This window comes from Lithobates pipiens, unplaced genomic scaffold (genome assembly GCF_037356315.1).
Source record: "Lithobates pipiens isolate NorthernLeopardFrog02 unplaced genomic scaffold, aLitPip1_a1.2 Scaffold_13, whole genome shotgun sequence".
NCBI classification, from domain to species: domain Eukaryota; kingdom Metazoa; phylum Chordata; class Amphibia; order Anura; family Ranidae; genus Lithobates; species Lithobates pipiens.
In genome coordinates, this window is record NW_027507718.1 from 555125115 (window position 1) to 555146040 (window position 20926).

Sequence of the window (20926 nt, forward strand, 5' to 3'; positions counted from 1 at the left end):
CCTTATCACCGCCCACACTGTATGGCTATCAGAAAGTGTCCGTATGTAACTGCGCATGCGTCATGTGCCCTTATCACCACCCACACTGTATGGCTATCAGAAAGTGTCCGTATGTAAGTGCGCATGCGTCATGTGCGCTTATCACCGCCCACACTGTATGGCTATAAGAAAGTGTCCGTGTGTAAGTGCGCATGCGTCATGTGCCCTTATGAACGACCACACTGTATGGCTATCAGAAAGTGTCCGTTGCGAAGTGCGCATGCGTCATGTGCCCTTATCACCGACCACACTGTATGGCTATCAGAAAGTGTCGGTATGTAAGTGCGCATGCGTCATGTGCCCTTATCACCGACCACACTATATGGCTATCAGAAAGTGTCGGTATGTAAGTGCGCATGCGTCATGTGCCCTTATCACCACCCACACTGTATGGCTATCAGAAAGTGTCCGTATGTAAGTGCGCATGCGTCATGTGCCCTTATCACCGACCACACTGTATGGCTATCAGAAAGTGTCCGTATGTAAGTGCGCATGCGTCATGTGCCCTTAACACCACCCACACTGTATGGCTATCAGAAAGTGTCCATTGCGAAGTGCGCATGCGTCATCTGCCCTTATCACCACCCACACTGTATGGCTTTAAGAAAGTGTCGGTATGTAACTGCGCATGCGTCATTTGCCCTTATGACCGCCCACACTGTATGGCTATCAGAAAGTGTCCATTGCGAAGTGCGCATGCGTCATGTGCCCTTATCACCGCCCACACTGTATGGCTATAAGAAAGTGTCGGTATGTAAGTGCGCATGCGTCATGTGCCCTTATCACCGACCACAGTGTATGGCTATCAGAAAGTGTCCGTATGTAAGTGCGCATGCGCCATGTGCCCTTATGACCGCCCACACTGTATGGCTATCAGAAAGTGTCCGTATGTAAGTGCGCATGCGTCATGTGCCCTTATCACTGCCCACACTGTATGGCTATCAGAAAGTGTCCGTATGTAAGTGCGCATGCGTCATGTGCCCTTATAACCGCCCACACTGTATGGCTAACAGAAAGTGTCCGTATGTAAGTGCGCATGCGTCATGTGCCCTTATGACCGACCACATTCTATGGCTATAAGAAAGTGTCGGTATGTAAGTGCGCATGCGTCATGTGCCCTTATCACCGCCCACACTGTATGGCTATCAGAAAGTGTCCGTATGTAAGTGCGCATGCGTCATGTGCCCTTATGACCGCCCACACTGTATGGCTATCAGAAAGTGTCGGTATGTAAGTGCGCATGCGTCATGTGCCCTTATGACCGCCCACACTGTATGGCTATCAGAAAGTGTCCGTATGTAAGTGCGCATGCGTCATGTGCCCTTATCACTGCCCACACTGTATGGCTATCAGAAAGTGTCCGTATGTAAGTGCGCATGCGTCATGTGCCCTTATCACCACCCACACTGTATGGCTATCAGAAAGTGTCGGTATGTAACTGCGCATGCGTCATGTGCCCTTATGACCGCCCACACTGTATGGCTATCAGAAAGTGTCCGTATGTAAGTGCGCATGCGTCATGTGCCCTTATCACTGCCCACACTGTATGGCTATCAGAAAGTGTCCGTATGTAAGTGCGCATGCGTCATGTGCCCTTATCACCACCCACACTGTATGGCTATCAGAAAGTGTCCGTATGTAAGTGCGCATGCGTCATGTGCCCTTATCACCGCCCACACTGTATGGCTAACAGAAAGTGTCCGTATGTAAGTGCGCATGCGTCATGTGCCCTTATGACCGACCACATTCTATGGCTATCAGAAAGTGTCCGTATATAAGTGCGCATGCGTCATGTGCCCTTATGACCGACCACACTGTATGGCTTTCAGAAAATGTCCGTTGCGAAGTGCGCATGCGTCATGTGCCCTTATGACCGACCACACTGTATGGCTTTAAGAAAGTGTCCGTATGTAAGTGCGCATGCGTCATGTTCCCTAATCACCGCCCACACTGTATGGCTATCAGAAAGTGTCCGTATGTAAGTGCGCATGCGTCATGTGCCCTTATGACCGCCCACACTGTATGGCTATCAGAAAGTGTCCGTATGTAAGTGCGCATGCGTCATGTGCCCTTATCACTGCCCACACTGTATGGCTATCAGAAAGTGTCCGTATGTAAGTGTGCATGCGTCATGTGCCCTTATCACCGACCACACTGTATGGCTATCAGAAAGTGTCCGTATGTAAGTGCGCATGCGTCATGTGCCCTTATGACCGCCCACACTGTATGGCTATCAGAAAGTGTCCGTATGTAAGTGCGCATGCGTCATGTGCCCTTATCACTGCCCACACTGTATGGCTATCAGAAAGTGTCCGTATGTAAGTGTGCATGCTTCATGTGCCCTTATCACCGACCACACTGTATGGCTATCAGAAAGTGTCCGTATGTAAGTGCGCATGCGTCATGTGCCCTTATGACCGCCCACACTGTATGGCTATCAGAAAGTGTCCGTATGTAAGTGCGCATGCGTCATGTGCCCTTATCACCGCCCACACTGTATGGCTATAAGAAAGTGTCCGTATGTAAGTGCGCATGCGTCATGTGCCCTTATCACTGCCCACACTGTATGGCTATCAGAAAGTGTCCGTATGTAAGTGCGCATGCGTCATGTGCCCTTATCACCACCCACACTGTATGGCTATCAGAAAGTGTCCGTATGTAAGTGCGCATGCGTCATGTGCCCTTAACACCACCCACACTGTATGGCTATCAGAAAGTGTCTGTATGTAAGTGCGCATGCGTCATGTGCCCTTATCATCGCCCACACTGTATGGCTATAAGAAAGTGTCCGTATGTAACTGCGCATGCGTCATGTGCCCTTATCATCGACGACACGGTATGGCTATCAGAAAGTGTACGTATGTAAGTGCGCATGCGTCATGTGCCCTTATCACCACCCACACTGTATGGCTATCAGAAAGTGTCCGTATGTAAGTGCGCATGCGTCATGTGCCCTTATCACCGCCCACACTGTATGGCTATCAGAAAGTGTCCGTATGTAACTGCGCATGCGTCATGTGCCCTTATCACCACCCACACTGTATGGCTATCAGAAAGTGTCCGTATGTAAGTGCGCATGCGTCATGTCCGCTTATCACCGCCCACACTGTATGGCTATAAGAAAGTGTCCGTATGTAAGTGCGCATGCGTCATGTGCCCTTATCACCGCCCACACTGTATGGCTATCAGAAAGTGTCCGTTGCGAAGTGCGCATGCGTCATGTGCCCTTATCACCACCCACACTGTATGGCTATTAGAAAGTGTCCGTATGTAAGTGCGCATGCGTCATGTGCCCTTATGACCGACCACACTGTATGGCTATCAGAAAGTGTCGGTATGTAAGTGCGCATGCGTCATGTGCCCTTATCACCACCCACACTGTATGGCTATCAGAAAGTGTCCGTATGTAACTGCGCATGCGTCATGTGCCCTTATCACCGACCACACTGTATGGCTATCAGAAAGTGTCCGTATGTAAGTGCGCATGCGTCATGTGCCCTTAACACCACCCACACTGTATGGCTATCAGAAAGTGTCCGTATGTAAGTGCGCATGCGTCATGTGCTCTTATCACCGCCCTCACTGTATGGCTATCAGAAAGTGTCCGTATGTAAGTGCGCATGCGTCATGTGCCCTTATGACCGACCACACTGTATGGCTATCAGAAAGTGTCCGTTGCGAAGTGCGCATGCGTCATGTGCCCTTATCACCGCCCACACTGTATGGCTATAAGAAAGTGTCCGTATGTAAGTGCGCATGCGTCATGTGCCCTTATCACCGCCCACACTGTATGGCTATCAGAAAGTGTCCGTATGTAAGTGCGCATGCGTCATGTGCCCTTATCACCGACCACACTGTATGGCTATCAGAAAGTGTCCGTATGTAAGTGCGCATGCGTCATGTGCTCTTATCACCGCCCTCACTGTATGGCTATCAGAAAGTGTCCATTGCGAAGTGCGCATGCGTCATGTGCCCTTATCACCGCCCACACTGTATGGCTATAAGAAAGTGTCGGTATGTAAGTGCGCATGCGTCATGTGCCCTTATCACCACCCACACTGTATGGCTTTAAGAAAGTGTCGGTATGTAACTGCGCATGCGTCATGTGCCCTTATGACCGCCCACACTGTATGGCTATCAGAAAGTGTCGGTATGTAAGTGCGCATGCGTCATGTGCCCTTATCACTGCCCACACTGTATGGCTATCAGAAAGTGTCCGTATGTAAGTGCGCATGCGTCATGTGCCCTTATGACCGCCCACACTGTATGGCTAACAGAAAGTGTCCGTATGTAAGTGCGCATGCGTCATGTGCCCTTATGACCGCCCACACTGTATGGCTTTCAGAAAATGTCCGTTGCGAAGTGCGCATGCGTCATGTGCCCTTATCACCGACCACACTGTATGGCTATCAGAAAGTGTCCGTATGTAAGTGCGCATGCGTCATGTGCCCTTATGACCGACCACACTGTATGGCTTTAAGAAAGTGTCCGTATGTAACTGCGCATGCGTCATGTGCCCTTATCACCACCCACACTGTATGGCTATCAGAAAGTGTCCGTATGTAAGTGCGCATGCGTCATGTGCCCTTATCACCGACCACACTGTATGGCTATCAGAAAGTGTCCGTATGTAAGTGCGCATGCGTCATGTGCCCTTATCACCGACCACACTGTATGGCTTTAAGAAAGTGTCCGTATGTAAGTGCGCATGCGTCATGTGCTCTTATGACCGACCACACTGTATGGCTATCAGAAAGTGTCCGTATGTAAGTGCGCATGCGTCATGTGCCCTTATCACCGACCACACTGTATGGCTATCAGAAAGTGTCGGTATGTAAGTGCGCATGCGTCATGTGCCCTTATCACCACCCACACTGTATGGCTATCAGAAAGTGTCCGTTGCGAAGTGCGCATGCGTCATGTGCCCTTATCACCGCCCACACTGTATGGCTATCAGAAAGTGTCCGTATGTAAGTGCGCATGCGTCATGTGCCCTTATCACCGACCACACTGTATGGCTATCAGAAAGTGTCCGTATGTAAGTGCGCATGCGTCATGTGCCCTTATCACCGACCACACTGTATGGCTATCAGAAAGTGTCCGTATGTAAGTGCGCATGCGTCATGTGCCCTTATCACCGCCCACACTGTATGGCTATCAGAAAGTGTCGGTATGTAAGTGCGCATGCGTCATGTGCTCTTATGACCGCCCACACTGTATGGCTATCAGAAAGTGTCCGTTGCGAAGTGCGCATGCGTCATGTGCCCTTATCACCGCCCACACTGTATGGCTTTAAGAAAGTGTCCGTATGTAAGTGCGCATGCGTCATGTGCCCTTATCACCGCCCACACTGTATGGCTATCAGAAAGTGTCCGTATGTAAGTGCGCATGCGTCATGTGCCCTTATCACCACCCACACTGTATGGCTATCAGAAAGTGTCCGTTGCGAAGTGCGCATGCGTCATGTGCCCTTATCACCGCCCACACTGTATGGCTTTAAGAAAGTGTCCGTATGTAAGTGCGCATGCGTCATGTGCTCTTATGACCGACCACACTGTATGGCTATCAGAAAGTGTCCGTATGTAAGTGCGCATGCGTCATGTGCCCTTATCACCGACCACACTGTATGGCTTTAAGAAAGTGTCCGTATGTAAGTGCGCATGCGTCATGTGCTCTTATGACCGACCACACTGTATGGCTATCAGAAAGTGTCCGTTGCGAAGTGCGCATGCGTCATGTGCCCTTATCACCACCCACATTGTATGGCTATCAGAAAGTGTCGGTATGTAAGTGCGCATGCGTCATGTGCCCTTATCACCACCCACACTGTATGGCTATCAGAAAGTGTCCGTATGTAAGTGCGCATGCGTCATGTGCCCTTATCACCGCCCACACTGTATGGCTTTAAGAAAGTGTCCGTATGTAAGTGCGCATGCGTCATGTGCCCTTATCACCGCCCACACTGTATGGCTATCAGAAAGTGTCCGTATGTAAGTGCGCATGCGTCATGTGCCCTTATCACCACCCACACTGTATGGCTATCAGAAAGTGTCCGTATGTAAGTGCGCATGCGTCATGTGCCCTTATCACCGCCCACACTGTATGGCTTTAAGAAAGTGTCCGTATGTAAGTGCGCATGCGTCATGTGCCCTTATGACCGACCACACTGTATGGCTATCAGAATGTGTCCGTTGCGCAGTGCGCATGCATCACGTTTGTTTCTCACGTCCCACACACTGGCCCTTATAAGTGTTAATAAGCATTTCGTATCCGCCCTCTTCACCGCCCTACACACTGTGCATTACATATTGGAGCGAGTGCATAAGCGCCCAAAATCACACCCCTTTTGTTAATTGTACGAGCCTCGTGAACGTGCGGGTGGTTGTGAGGCGAGTTAATGAGAAGTGCGCATGCGTGAATGATCAGCTGTTTAGTTTCGGCAATTTCCGGAGAGTGGTAGGTGATGGGTTGTGATGCGTAGTGCGCATGCGCTGCACATGCGCAGTTGAGGGCGGACGCTCTGTGATGGGGGACACTAAGTGATAGGACACCGGGGTGCATCAGGCTCCTCCCCTTCGTGGCCACGCCCCCAGGCCCCAAAGGCGGAGAGGTCTCTCCTCTAGCCCCTCCCCCTTCATGTATCACTACCCCTGGGTCTCTCCTCTAGCCCCTCCCCCTTCATGTATCTGTACCCCTGGGTCTCTCCTCTAGCCCCTCCCCCTTCATGTATCTGTACCCCTGGTGCCCATGGCTGAGCCTGAGCTGGCCTGGCAGCCAGGCTGCCGCGGAAAAGATAGGGGACTGTCGCGGGTGTAGTGTCACATTATGCTGCCTATCACAGGATGCTGCGGACGTGACGTTTCCGCCAGAAATTGCGTACTGCGCATGCGCCGTGCGTTCCAAACGCTAGCGCCGTGCGTTCCAACACATGTTCGGCAATACAGTTAAGCAAAAGCATCACATAATGTTACGGAAGTGACTGTGCAGACAACACAAACACTGGGCGTTACAACACCAATACTTCCCTTGTTACCTCGTATCAGTTTTTAAATAACCATGCTGAGCTACGTGTGCTGTTAGGTTATGGAGTGCTGGGACTTGTAGTGCCTATGCTGAGCTACGTGTGCTGTTAGGTTCTGGATTGCTGGGACTTGTAGTGCCTATGCTGAGCTACGTGCGGTCTTCGGTTATGGAGTGCTGGGACTTGTAGTGCCTATGCTGAGCTACGTGCGGTCTTCGGTTATGGAGTGCTGGGACTTGTAGTGCCTATGCTGAGCTACGTGCAGTTTTACGTTCTGGATTGCTGGGACTTGTAGTGCCTATGCTGAGCTACGTGCGGTCTTCGGTTATGGAGTGCTGGGACTTGTAGTGCCTATGCTGAGCTACGTGCAGTTTTAGGTTCTGGATTGCTGGGACTTGTAGTGCCTATGCTGAGCTACGTGCGGTCTTCGGTTATGGAGTGCTGGGACTTCTGGATTGCTGGGACTTGTAGTGCCTATGCTGAGCTACGTGCGGTGTAGTGTCACATTTTTCTGCCTATCACAGGATGCTGCAGAAGTGACGTTGCCGCCAGAAATTGCGTATTGCGCATGCGCGATGCGTTCCAAACACTCGCGCCGTGCGTTCCAACATAGTTTCGGCAATACAGTTCAGCGGAACCATCACATAATGTTACGGAAGTGATGTTACACACAACACAAACACTGGGCCGTTCGTTACAACACTGAACATTGAAGCATGTAGCTCAGGATAGGCACTACAAGTCCCAGCACTCCATAACCTAAGACCGCACGTAGCTCAGCATAGGCACTACAAGTCCCAGCAATGCAGAACCTAAGACCGCACGTAGCTCAGCATAGGCACTACAAGTCCCAGCACTCCATAACCGAAGACCGCACGTAGCTCAGCATAGGCACTACAAGTCCCAGCACTCCATAACCTAAGACCGCACGTAGCTCAGCATGGTTATTTAAAAACTGATACGAGGTAACAAGGGAAGTATTGGTGTTGTAACACCCAGTGTTTGTGTTGTCTGCACAGTCACTTCCGTAACATTCTGTGATGCTTTTGCTTAACTGTATTGCCGAACATACGTTGGAACGCACGGCGCTAGCGTTTGGAACGCACGGCGCATGCGCAGTACGCAATTTCTGGCGGAAACGTCACTTCCGCAGCATCCTGTGATAGGCAGCCTTGAGCAGCCTGCCTTGTCCCCACAAGCAATCAGCCGTTGAGTCGCGTCACGTGACTTGTTAACGAGACCTGCAGCTGTTACTATGGCAACCAGGGACGTTATAGGGATTTGGCTGTTCTGTGATTGGTTGAACGGAATATAAATACTCAACACTGGCTGGCAGAGCGGCAGTTGCTCTGCTGCGGGGGAAGAGTGCGGACGTGTTTGCCTGGAGTACCCGGCCACATCGGATAGCATGCCGATTGCTTCTATATCACTGTCACCTACAAGGAGCTTCCTGACCGTGAGTGTTTGAAGGTCTTTACATTGACTACTTCAGTCCCGAGAGATTTTACCCCCCTTAATGACCAGGCTATTTTTTTTGCGATACGGCACTGCCTGTACCCAAACTAAATTTTTTTTTTTCCCCACCAAAAATTAATATATATTTAAATTATAATAATTAATAAATTAATTAATAAAAATTAATATATATATTTAATTTAATTAATTCCATATTTAAATATTTAATTAATTAATAAAAATTAATATATATATTTAATTAAATAATTACTTAATAAATTAATAATAAAAATTAATATATGTATTTTTTTGTGCTGTAAACAAAAAGCGACACTTAAAAATAAATATTGTGCGTGTTTGTTTGTTTTTCTATATGCCCAAAAAATGTTTTTTTTAAAAACAAAAACAAATTTCTTCATCAGTTTAGGCCAATATATAGTCTACATATTTTTGGTAAACAGATGCAGTAAGTGTATATATTGATTGGTTTGCGCAAAAGTTATAGCGCCTACAAACTATGGGAAAGATTTATGGCGTTTTTATAATTCATATACATTTTTTTATATCAATGGCGGTGATCTGCGTGTGGGCTGTTTTTTTTTTTTTTTTTTGTTTTTTTTTTTTGTTTTTTTTTCGGTATTGTGACGCACAGATAAGACACTTTTAACACTTTTTTTGGACCAGTGACATTTATACAGCGATCAGTGCTATGAATATGCACTAATTACTGTGTACTTGTTCCTGGCAGGGAAGGGGTTAAATATGTGTTCCCTCAGTGTGTGCGACCTGGAGATGTCACTGACTGGGGGAGCAGAAATCATTCTTACTCCAGGATTGAGTGTGCAACATACCCTGAGTCCGGAAAGGAGTACTTGGGGTTGTACGCACTGCCTGGCCACCACACCAACTTGCAACTTGTCATCCATTTTTTTTTTTTTTTTTCTTTTGGTCTAGGATTGAGTGTGCTAACATACCCTGAGTCCGGAAAGGAGTACTGGGGTTGTATGCACTGCCTGGCCACCACACCAACTTGCAACTTGTCATCCATTTTTTTTTTTCTTTTGGTCTAGGTTTGAGTGTGCTAACATACCCTGAGTCCGGAAAGGAGTACTTGGGGTTGTACGCACTGCCTGGCCACCACACCAACTTGCAACTTGTCATCCATTTTTTTTTTCTTTTGGTCTAGGTTTGAGTGTGCTAACATACCCTGAGTCCGGAAAGGAGTACTTGGGATTGTACGCACTGCCTGGCCACCACACCAACTTGCAACTTGTCATCTACTTTTTTTTTTCTTTTGGTCTAGGATTGAGTGTGCTATATACCCTAAGTCCGGAAAGGAGCACTTGGGGTTGTACGCACTGCCTGGCCACCACACCAACTTGCAACTTGTCATCCAATTTTTTTTTCTTTTGGTCTAGGTTTGAGTGTGCTAACATACCCTGAGTCCGGAAAGGAGTACTTGGGGTTGTACGCACTGCCTGGCCACCACACCAACTTGCAACTTGTCATCCATTTATTTTTTTTCTTTTGGTTTAGGATTGAGTGTGCTATATACCCTGAGTCCGGAAAGGGGTACTTGGGGTTGTACGCACTGCCTGGCCACCACACCAACTTGCAACTTGTCATCCATTTTTTTTTTTTTTTTTTCTTTTGGTCTAGGTTTGAGTGTGCTAACATACCCTGAGTCCGGAAAGGAGTACTGGGGTTGTATGCACTGCCTGGCCACCACACCAACTTGCAACTTGTCATCCATTTTTTTTTTTCTTTTGGTCTAGGTTTGCGTGTGCTAACATACCCTGAGTCCGGAAAGGAGTACTTGGGGTTGTACGCACTGCCTGGCCACCACACCAACTTGCAACTTGTCATCCATTTTTTATTTTTATTTTGGTCTAGGATTGAGTGTGCTATATACCCTGAGTCCGGAAAGGGGTACTTGGGGTTGTACGCACTGCCTGGCCACCACACCAACTTGTCATCCATTTTTTTTTTTTTTTTTTTTTCTTTTGGTCTAGGTTTGAGTGTGCTAACATACCCTGAGTCCGGAAAGGAGTACTTGGGGTTGTACGCACTGCCTGGCCACCACACCAACTTGCAACTTGTCATCTACTTTTTTTTTTCTTTTGGTCTAGGATTGAGTGTGCTATATACCCTAAGTCCGGAAAGGAGCACTTGGGGTTGTACGCACTGCCTGGCCACCACACCAACTTGCAACTTGTCATCCATTTTTTTTTTTTTTTGGTCTAGGTTTGAGTGTGCTAACATACCCTGAGTCCGGAAAGGAGTACTTGGGGTTGTACGCACTGCCTGGCCACCACACCAACTTGCAACTTGTCATCCATTTATTTTTTTTCTTTTGGTTTAGGATTGAGTGTGCTATATACCCTGAGTCCGGAAAGGGGTACTTGGGGTTGTACGCACTGCCTGGCCACCACACCAACTTGCAACTTGTCATCCATTTTTTTTTTTTTTTTTCTTTTGGTCTATGTTTGAGTGTGCTAACATACCCTGAGTCCGGAAAGGAGTACTGGGGTTGTATGCACTGCCTGGCCACCACACCAACTTGCAACTTGTCATCCATTTTTTTTTTCTTTTGGTCTAGGTTTGCGTGTGCTAACATACCCTTAGTCCGGAAAGGAGTACTTGGGGTTGTACGCACTGCCTGGCCACCACACCAACTTGCAACTTGTCATCCATTTTTTATTTTTATTTTGGTCTAGGATTGAGTGTGCTATATACCCTGAGTCCGGAAAGGGGTACTTGGGGTTGTACGCACTGCCTGGCCACCACACCAACTTGTCATCCATTTTTTTTTTTTTTTTCTTTTGGTCTAGGTTTGAGTGTGCTAACATACCCTGAGTCCGGAAAGGAGTACTTGGGGTTGTACGCACTGCCTGGCCACCACACCAACTTGCAACTTGTCATCTACTTTTTTTTTTCTTTTGGTCTAGGATTGAGTGTGCTATATACCCTAAGTCCGGAAAGGAGCACTTGGGGTTGTACGCACTGCCTGGCCACCACACCAACTTGCAACTTGTCATCCATTTTTTTTTTTTTTTGGTCTAGGTTTGAGTGTGCTAACATACCCTGAGTCCGGAAAGGAGTACTTGGGGTTGTACGCACTGCCTGGCCACCACACCAACTTGCAACTTGTCATCCATTTATTTTTTTCTTTTGGTTTAGGATTGAGTGTGCTATATACCCTGAGTCCGGAAAGGGGTACTTGGGGTTGTACGCACTGCCTGGCCACCACACCAACTTGCAACTTGTCATCCATTTTTTTTTTTCTTTTGGTCTAGGTTTGAGTGTGCTAACATACCCTGAGTCCGGAAAGGAGTACTGGGGTTGTATGCACTGCCTGGCCACCACACCAACTTGCAACTTGTCATCCATTTTTTTTTTCTTTTGGTCTAGGTTTGCGTGTGCTAACATACCCTGAGTCCGGAAAGGAGTACTTGGGGTTGTACGCACTGCCTGGCCACCACACCAACTTGCAACTTGTCATCCATTTTTTATTTTTATTTTGGTCTAGGATTGAGTGTGCTATATACCCTGAGTCCGGAAAGGGGTACTTGGGGTTGTACGCACTGCCTGGCCACCACACCAACTTGTCATCCATTTTTTTTTTTTTTGGTCTAGGTTTGAGTGTGCTAACATACCCTGAGTCCGGAAAGGAGTACTTGGGGTTGTACGCACTGCCTGGCCACCACACCAACTTGCAACTTGTCATCTACTTTTTTTTTTCTTTTGGTCTAGGATTGAGTGTGCTATATACCCTAAGTCCGGAAAGGAGCACTTGGGGTTGTACGCACTGCCTGGCCACCACACCAACTTGCAACTTGTCATCCATTTTTTTTTTCTTTTGGTCTAGGTTTGAGTGTGCTAACATACCCTGAGTCCGGAAAGGAGTACTTGGGGTTGTACGCACTGCCTGGCCACCACACCAACTTGCAACTTGTCATCCATTTTTTTTTTTTCTTTTGGTCTAGGATTGAGTGTGCTATATACCCTGAGTCCGGAAAGGAGTACTTGGGGTTGTACGCACTGCCTGGCCACCACACCAACTTGCAACTTGTCATCCATTTTTTATTTTTATTTTGGTCTAGGATTGAGTGTGCTATATACCCTGAGTCCGGAATGGGGTACTTGGGGTTGTACGCACTGCCTGGCCACCACACCAACTTGTCATCCATTTTTTTTTCTTTTGGTCTAGGTTTGAGTGTGCTAACATACCCTGAGTCCGGAAAGGAGTACTTGGGGTTGTACGCACTGCCTGGCCACCACACCAACTTGCAACTTGTCATCCATTTTTTTTTTCTTTTGGTCTAGGATTGAGTGTGCTATATACCCTAAGTCCGGAAAGGAGTACTTGGGGTTGTACGCACTGCCTGGCCACCACACCAACTTGCAACTTGTCATCCATTTTTTTTTTTTTTTCTTTTGGTCTAGGTTTGAGTGTGCTAACATACCCTGAGTCCGGAAAGGAGTACTGGGGTTGTATGCACTGCCTGGCCACCACACCAACTTGCAACTTGTCATCCATTTTTTTTTTCTTTTGGTCTAGGTTTGAGTGTGCTATATACCCTGAGTCCGGAAAGGGGTACTTGGGGTTGTACGCACTGCCTGGCCACCACACCAACTTGTCATCCATTTTTTTTTTTTTTTTCTTTTGGTCTAGGTTTGAGTGTGCTAACATACCCTGAGTCCGGAAAGGAGTACTTGGGGTTGTACGCACTGCCTGGCCACCACACCAACTTGCAACTTGTCATCCATTTATTTTTTTTCTTTTGGTCTAGGATTGAGTGTGCTATATACCCTGAGTCCGGAAAGGGGTACTTGGGGTTGTACGCACTGCCTGGCCACCACACCAACTTGCAACTTGTCATACATTTTTTTTTTCTTTTGGTCTAGGATTGAGTGTGCTAACATACCCTGAGTCCGGAAAGGAGTACTTGGGGTTGTACGCACTGCCTGGCCACCTCACCAACTTGCAACTTGTCATCCATTTTTTTTTTTCTTTTGGTCTAGGATTGAGTGTGCTATATACCCTGAGTCCGGAAAGGAGTACTGGGGTTGTATGCACTGCCTGGCCACCACACCAACTTGCAACTTGTCATCCATTTTTTTTTCTTTTGGTCTAGGTTTGAGTGTGCTAACATACCCTGAGTCCGGAAAGGATTACTTGGGGTTGTACGCACTGCCTGGCCACCACACCAACTTGCAACTTGTCATCCATTTTTTTTTTCTTTTGGTCTAGGTTTGAGTGTGCTATATACCCTGAGTCCGGAAAGGAGTACTGGGGTTGTATGCACTGCCTGGCCACCACACCAACTTGCAACTTGTCATCCATTTTTTTTTTCTTTTGGTCTAGGTTTGAGTGTGCTATATACCCTGAGTCCGGAAAGGGGTACTTGGGGTTGTACGCACTGCCTGGCCACCACACCAACTTGTCATCCATTTTTTTTTTTTTTTTCTTTTGGTCTAGGTTTGAGTGTGCTAACATACCCTGAGTCCGGAAAGGAGTACTTGGGGTTGTACGCACTGCCTGGCCACCACACCAACTTGCAACTTGTCATCCATTTATTTTTTTTCTTTTGGTCTAGGATTGAGTGTGCTATATACCCTGAGTCCGGAAAGGGGTACTTGGGGTTGTACGCACTGCCTGGCCACCACACCAACTTGCAACTTGTCATACATTTTTTTTTCTTTTGGTCTAGGATTGAGTGTGCTAACATACCCTGAGTCCGGAAAGGAGTACTTGGGGTTGTACGCACTGCCTGGCCACCTCACCAACTTGCAACTTGTCATCCATTTTTTTTTTTCTTTTGGTCTAGGATTGAGTGTGCTATATACCCTGAGTCCGGAAAGGAGTACTGGGGTTGTATGCACTGCCTGGCCACCACACCAACTTGCAACTTGTCATCCATTTTTTTTTTCTTTTGGTCTAGGTTTGAGTGTGCTAACATACCCTGAGTCCGGAAAGGATTACTTGGGGTTGTACGCACTGCCTGGCCACCACACCAACTTGCAACTTGTCATCCATTTTTTTTTTCTTTTGGTCTAGGTTTGAGTGTGCTATATACCCTGAGTCCGGAAAGGAGTACTGGGGTTGCATGCACTGCCTGGCCACCACACCAACTTGCAACTTGTCATCCATTTTTTTTTCTTTTGGTCTAGGATTGAGTGTGCTATATACCCTAAGTCCGGAAAGGAGTACTTGGGGTTGTACGCACTGCCTGGCCACCACACCAACTTGCAACTTGTCATCCATTTTTTTTTTCTTTTGGTCTAGGTTTGAGTGTGCTAACATACCCTGAGTCCGGAAAGGAGTACTGGGGTTGTATGCACTGCCTGGCCACCACACCAACTTGCAACTTGTCATCCATTTTTTTTTTTTTCTTTTGGTCTAGGTTTGAGTGTGCTATATACCCTGAGTCCGGAAAGGGGTACTTGGGGTTGTACGCACTGCCTGGCCACCACACCAACTTGTCATCCATTTTTTTTTTTTTTTTCTTCTTTTGGTCTAGGTTTGAGTGTGCTAACATACCCTGAGTCCGGAAAGGAGTACTTGGGGTTGTACGCACTGCCTGGCCACCACACCAACTTGCAACTTGTCATCCATTTATTTTTTTTCTTTTGGTCTAGGATTGAGTGTGCTATATACCCTGAGTCCGGAAAGGGGTACTTGGGGTTGTACGCACTGCCTGGCCACCACACCAACTTGCAACTTGTCATCCATTTTTTATTTTTTATTTTTTTTCTTTTGGTCTAGGATTGAGTGTGCTAACATACCCTGAGTCCGGAAAGGAGTACTGGGGTTGTACGCACTGCCTGGCCACCACACCAACTTGCAACTTGTCATCTACTTTTTTTTTCTTTTGGTCTAGGATTGAGTGTGCTATATACCCTAAGTCCGGAAAGGAGTACTTGGGGTTGTACGCACTGCCTGGCCACCACACCAACTTGCAACTTGTCATCCATTTTTTTTTTTTCTTTTGGTCTAGGTTTGAGTGTGCTAACATACCCTGAGTCCGGAAAGGAGTACTTGGGGTTGTACGCACTGCCTGGCCACCACACCAACTTGCAACTTGTCATCCATTTTTTTTTTTTTTTATTTTGGTCTAGGATTGAGTGTGCTAACATACCCTAAGTCCGGAAAGGAGTACTTGGGGTTGTACGCACTGCCTGGCCACCACACCAACTTGCAACTTGTCATCCATTTTTTTTTTCTTTTGGTCTAGGATTGAGTGTGCTATATACCCTAAGTCCGGAAAGGAGTACTTGGGGTTGTACGCACTGCCTGGCCACCACACCAACTTGCAACTTGTCATCCATTTTTTTTTTTTTTCTTTTGGTCTAGGATTGAGTGTGCTATATACCCTGAGTCCGGAATGGGGTACTTGGGGTTGTACGCACTGCCTGGCCACCACACCAACTTGTCATCCATTTTTTTTTCTTTTGGTCTAGGTTTGAGTGTGCTAACATACCCTGAGTCCGGAAAGGAGTACTTGGGGTTGTACGCACTGCCTGGCCACCACACCAACTTGCAACTTGTCATCCATTTTTTTTTTCTTTTGGTCTAGGATTGAGTGTGCTATATACCCTAAGTCCGGAAAGGAGTACTTGGGGTTGTACGCACTGCCTGGCCACCACACCAACTTGCAACTTGTCATCCATTTTTTTTTTTTTCTTTTGGTCTAGGTTTGAGTGTGCTAACATACCCTGAGTCCGGAAAGGAGTACTGGGGTTGTATGCACTGCCTGGCCACCACACCAACTTGCAACTTGTCATCCTTTTTTTTTTTTTCTTTTGGTCTAGGTTTGAGTGTGCTATATACCCTGAGTCCGGAAAGGGGTACTTGGGGTTGTACGCACTGCCTGGCCACCACACCAACTTGTCATCCATTTTTTTTTTTTTTTTCTTTTGGTCTAGGTTTGAGTGTGCTAACATACCCTGAGTCCGGAAAGGAGTACTTGGGGTTGTACGCACTGCCTGGCCACCACACCAACTTGCAACTTGTCATCCATTTATTTTTTTTCTTTTGGTCTAGGATTGAGTGTGCTATATACCCTGAGTCCGGAAAGGGGTATTTGGGGTTGTACGCACTGCCTGGCCACCACACCAACTTGCAACTTGTCATACATTTTTTTTTTCTTTTGGTCTAGGATTGAGTGTGCTAACATACCCTGAGTCCGGAAAGGAGTACTTGGGGTTGTACGCACTGCCTGGCCACCTCACCAACTTGCAACTTGTCATCCATTTTTTTTTTTCTTTTGGTCTAGGATTGAGTGTGCTATATACCCTGAGTCCGGAAAGGAGTACTGGGGTTGTATGCACTGCCTGGCCACCACACCAACTTGCAACTTGTCATCCATTTTTTTTTTCTTTTGGTCTAGGTTTGAGTGTGCTAACATACCCTGAGTCCGGAAAGGATTACTTGGGGTTGTACGCACTGCCTGGCCACCACACCAACTTGCAACTTGTCATCCATTTTTTTTTTCTTTTGGTCTAGGTTTGAGTGTGCTATATACCCTGAGTCCGGAAAGGAGTACTGGGGTTGCATGCACTGCCTGGCCACCACACCAACTTGCAACTTGTCATCCATTTTTTTTTTCTTTTGGTCTAGGATTGAGTGTGCTATATACCCTAAGTCCGGAAAGGAGTACTTGGGGTTGTACGCACTGCCTGGCCACCACACCAACTTGCAACTTGTCATCCATTTTTTTTTTCTTTTGGTCTAGGTTTGAGTGTGCTAACATACCCTGAGTCCGGAAAGGAGTACTGGGGTTGTATGCACTGCCTGGCCACCACACCAACTTGCAACTTGTCATCCATTTTTTTTTTCTTTTGGTCTAGGTTTGAGTGTGCTATATACCCTGAGTCCGGAAAGGGGTACTTGGGGTTGTACGCACTGCCTGGCCACCACACCAACTTGTCATCCATTTTTTTTTTTTTTTTCTTCTTTTGGTCTAGGTTTGAGTGTGCTAACATACCCTGAGTCCGGAAAGGAGTACTTGGGGTTGTACGCACTGCCTGGCCACCACACCAACTTGCAACTTGTCATCCATTTATTTTTTTTCTTTTGGTCTAGGATTGAGTGTGCTATATACCCTGAGTCCGGAAAGGGGTACTTGGGGTTGTACGCACTGCCTGGCCACCACACCAACTTGCAACTTGTCATCCATTTTTTATTTTTTATTTTTTTTCTTTTGGTCTAGGATTGAGTGTGCTAACATACCCTGAGTCCGGAAAGGAGTACTGGGGTTGTACGCACTGCCTGGCCACCACACCAACTTGCAACTTGTCATCTACTTTTTTTTTCTTTTGGTCTAGGATTGAGTGTGCTATATACCCTAAGTCCGGAAAGGAGTACTTGGGGTTGTACGCACTGCCTGGCCACCACACCAACTTGCAACTTGTCATCCATTTTTTTTTTTTTCTTTTGGTCTAGGTTTGAGTGTGCTAACATACCCTGAGTCCGGAAAGGAGTACTTGGGGTTGTACGCACTGCCTGGCCACCACACCAACTTGCAACTTGTCATCCATTTTTTTATTTTTTATTTTGGTCTAGGATTGAGTGTGCTAACATACCCTAAGTCCGGAAAGGAGTACTTGGGGTTGTACGCACTGCCTGGCCACCACACCAACTTGCAACTTGTCATCCATTTTTTTTTTCTTTTGGTCTAGGATTGAGTGTGCTATATACCCTAAGTCCGGAAAGGAGTACTTGGGGTTGTACGCACTGCCTGGCCACCACACCAACTTGCAACTTGTCATCCATTTTTTTTTTTTTTTTTTTCTTTTGGTCTAGGATTGAGTGTGCTATATACCCTGAGTCCGGAAAGGAGTACTTGGGGTTGTACGCACTGCCTGGCCACCACACCAACTTGCAACTTGTCATCCATTTTTTTTTTTTTTCTTTTGGTCTAGGTTTGAGTGTGCTAACATACCCTGAGTCCGGAAAGGAGTACTGGGGTTGTACGCACTGCCTGGCCACCACACCAACTTGCAACTTGTCATCCATTTTTTTTTTTTTTTTTTGGTCTAGGTTTGAGTGTGCTAACATACCCTGAGTCCGGAAAGGAGTACTTGGGGTTGTACGCACTGCCTGGCCACCACACCAACTTGCAACTTGTCATCTACTTTTTTTTTCTTTTGGTCTAGGATTGAGTGTGCTATATACCCTAAGTCCGGAAAGGAGTACTTGGGGTTGTACGCACTGCCTGGCCACCACACCAACTTGCAACTTGTCATCCATTTTTTTTTCTTTTGGTCTAGGTTTGAGTGTGCTAACATACCCTGAGTCCGGAAAGGAGTACTTGGGGTTGTACGCACTGCCTGGCCACCACACCAACTTGCAACTTGTCATCCATTTTTTTTTTCTTTTGGTCTAGGTTTGAGTGTGCTAACATACCCTGAGTCCGGAAAGGAGTACTTGGGGTTGTACGCACTGCCTGGCCACCACACCAACTTGCAACTTGTCATCCATTTTTTTTTTTCTTTTGGTCTAGGTTTGAGTGTGCTAACATACCCTGAGTCCGGAAAGGAGTACTTGGGGTTGTACGCACTGCCTGGCCACCACACCAACTTGCAACTTGTCATCCATTTTTTTTTTCTTTTGGTCTAGGATTGAGTGTGCTAACATACCCTGAGTCCGGAAAGGAGTACTTGGGGTTGTACGCACTGCCTGGCCACCACACCAACTTGCAACTTGTCATCCATTTTTTATTTTTATTTTGGTCTAGGATTAAGTGTGCTATATACCCTGAGTCCGGAAAGGGGTACTTGGGGTTGTACGCACTGCCTGGCCACCACACCAACGTGCAACTTGTCATCCATTTTTTTTTTTCTTTTGGTCTAGGATTGAGTGTGCTAACACCCTGAGTCCGGAAAGGAGTACTGGGGTTGTATGCACTGCCTGGCCACCACACCAACTTGCAACTTGTCATCCATTTTTTTTTTTTCTTTTGGTCTAGGATTGAGTGTGCTATATACCCTGAGTCCGGAAAGGAGTACTTGGGGTTGTACGCACTGCCTGGCCACCTCACCAACTTGCAACTTGTCATCCATTTTTATTTTTTTTTTCTTTTGGTCTAGGTTTGAGTGTGCTAACATACCCTGAGTCCGGAAAGGAGTACTTGGGGTTGTACGCACTGCCTGGCCGCCACACCAACTTGTCATCCATTTATTTTTTTTCTTTTGGTCTAGGATTGAGTGTGCTATATACCCTGAGTCCGGAAAGGGGTACTTGGGGTTGTACGCACTGCCTGGCCACCACACCAACTTGCAACTTGTCATCCATTTTTTATTTTTTATTTTTTTTCTTTTGGTCTAGGATTGAGTGTGCTAACATACCCTGAGTCCGGAAAGGAGTACTGGGGTTGTACGCACTGCCTGGCCACCACACCAACTTGCAACTTGTCATCTACTTTTTTTTTCTTTTGGTCTAGGATTGAGTGTGCTATATACCCTAAGTCCGGAAAGGAGTACTTGGGGTTGTACGCACTGCCTGGCCACCACACCAACTTGCAACTTGTCATCCATTTTTTTTTTTTTCTTTTGGTCTAGGTTTGAGTGTGCTATATACCCTGAGTCCGGAAAGGAGTACTGGGGTTGTATGCACTGCCTGGCCACCACACCAACTTGCAACTTGTCATCCATTTTTTTTTTCTTTTGGTCTAGGTTTGAGTGTGCTAACATACCCTGAGTCCGGAAAGGATTACTTGGGGTTGTACGCACTGCCTGGCCACCACACCAACTTGCAACTTGTCATCCATTTTTTTTTTCTTTTGGTCTAGGTTTGAGTGTGCTATATACCCTGAGTCCGGAAAGGAGTACTGGGGTTGCATGCACTGCCTGGCCACCACACCAACTTGCAACTTGTCATCCATTTTTTTTTTCTTTTGGTCTAGGATTGAGTGTGCTATATACCCTAAGTCCGGAAAGGAGTACTTGGGGTTGTACGCACTGCCTGGCCACCACACCAACTTGCAACTTGTCATCCATTTTTTTTTTCTTTTGGTCTAGGTTTGAGTGTGCTAACATACCCTGAGTCCGGAAAGGAGTACTGGGGTTGTATGCACTGCCTGGCCACCACACCAACTTGCAACTTGTCATCCATTTTTTTTTTCTTTTGGTCTAGGTTTGAGTGTGCTATATACCCTGAGTCCGGAAAGGGGTACTTGGGGTTGTACGCACTGCCTGGCCACCACACCAACTTGTCATCCATTTTTTTTTTTTTTTTCTTCTTTTGGTCTAGGTTTGAGTGTGCTAACATACCCTGAGTCCGGAAAGGAGTACTTGGGGTTGTACGCACTGCCTGGCCACCACACCAACTTGCAACTTGTCATCCATTTATTTTTTTTCTTTTGGTCTAGGATTGAGTGTGCTATATACCCTGAGTCCGGAAAGGGG

At 47.0% G+C, this 20926-nt stretch overlaps 1 long non-coding RNA gene across 1 annotated transcript in view; it reads left to right on the forward strand.

The window, feature by feature from the left end:
* The first annotated feature begins 8369 nt into the window (after window positions 1-8369).
* Window positions 8370-20926, forward strand: part of LOC143976265 (uncharacterized) — a 106123-nt gene continuing 93566 nt past the window's right edge. Inside the window, exon 1 of the long non-coding RNA XR_013272581.1 lies at window positions 8370-8516. This is a non-coding gene — a long non-coding RNA (uncharacterized LOC143976265). The remainder of the gene's footprint in view (window positions 8517-20926) is intronic.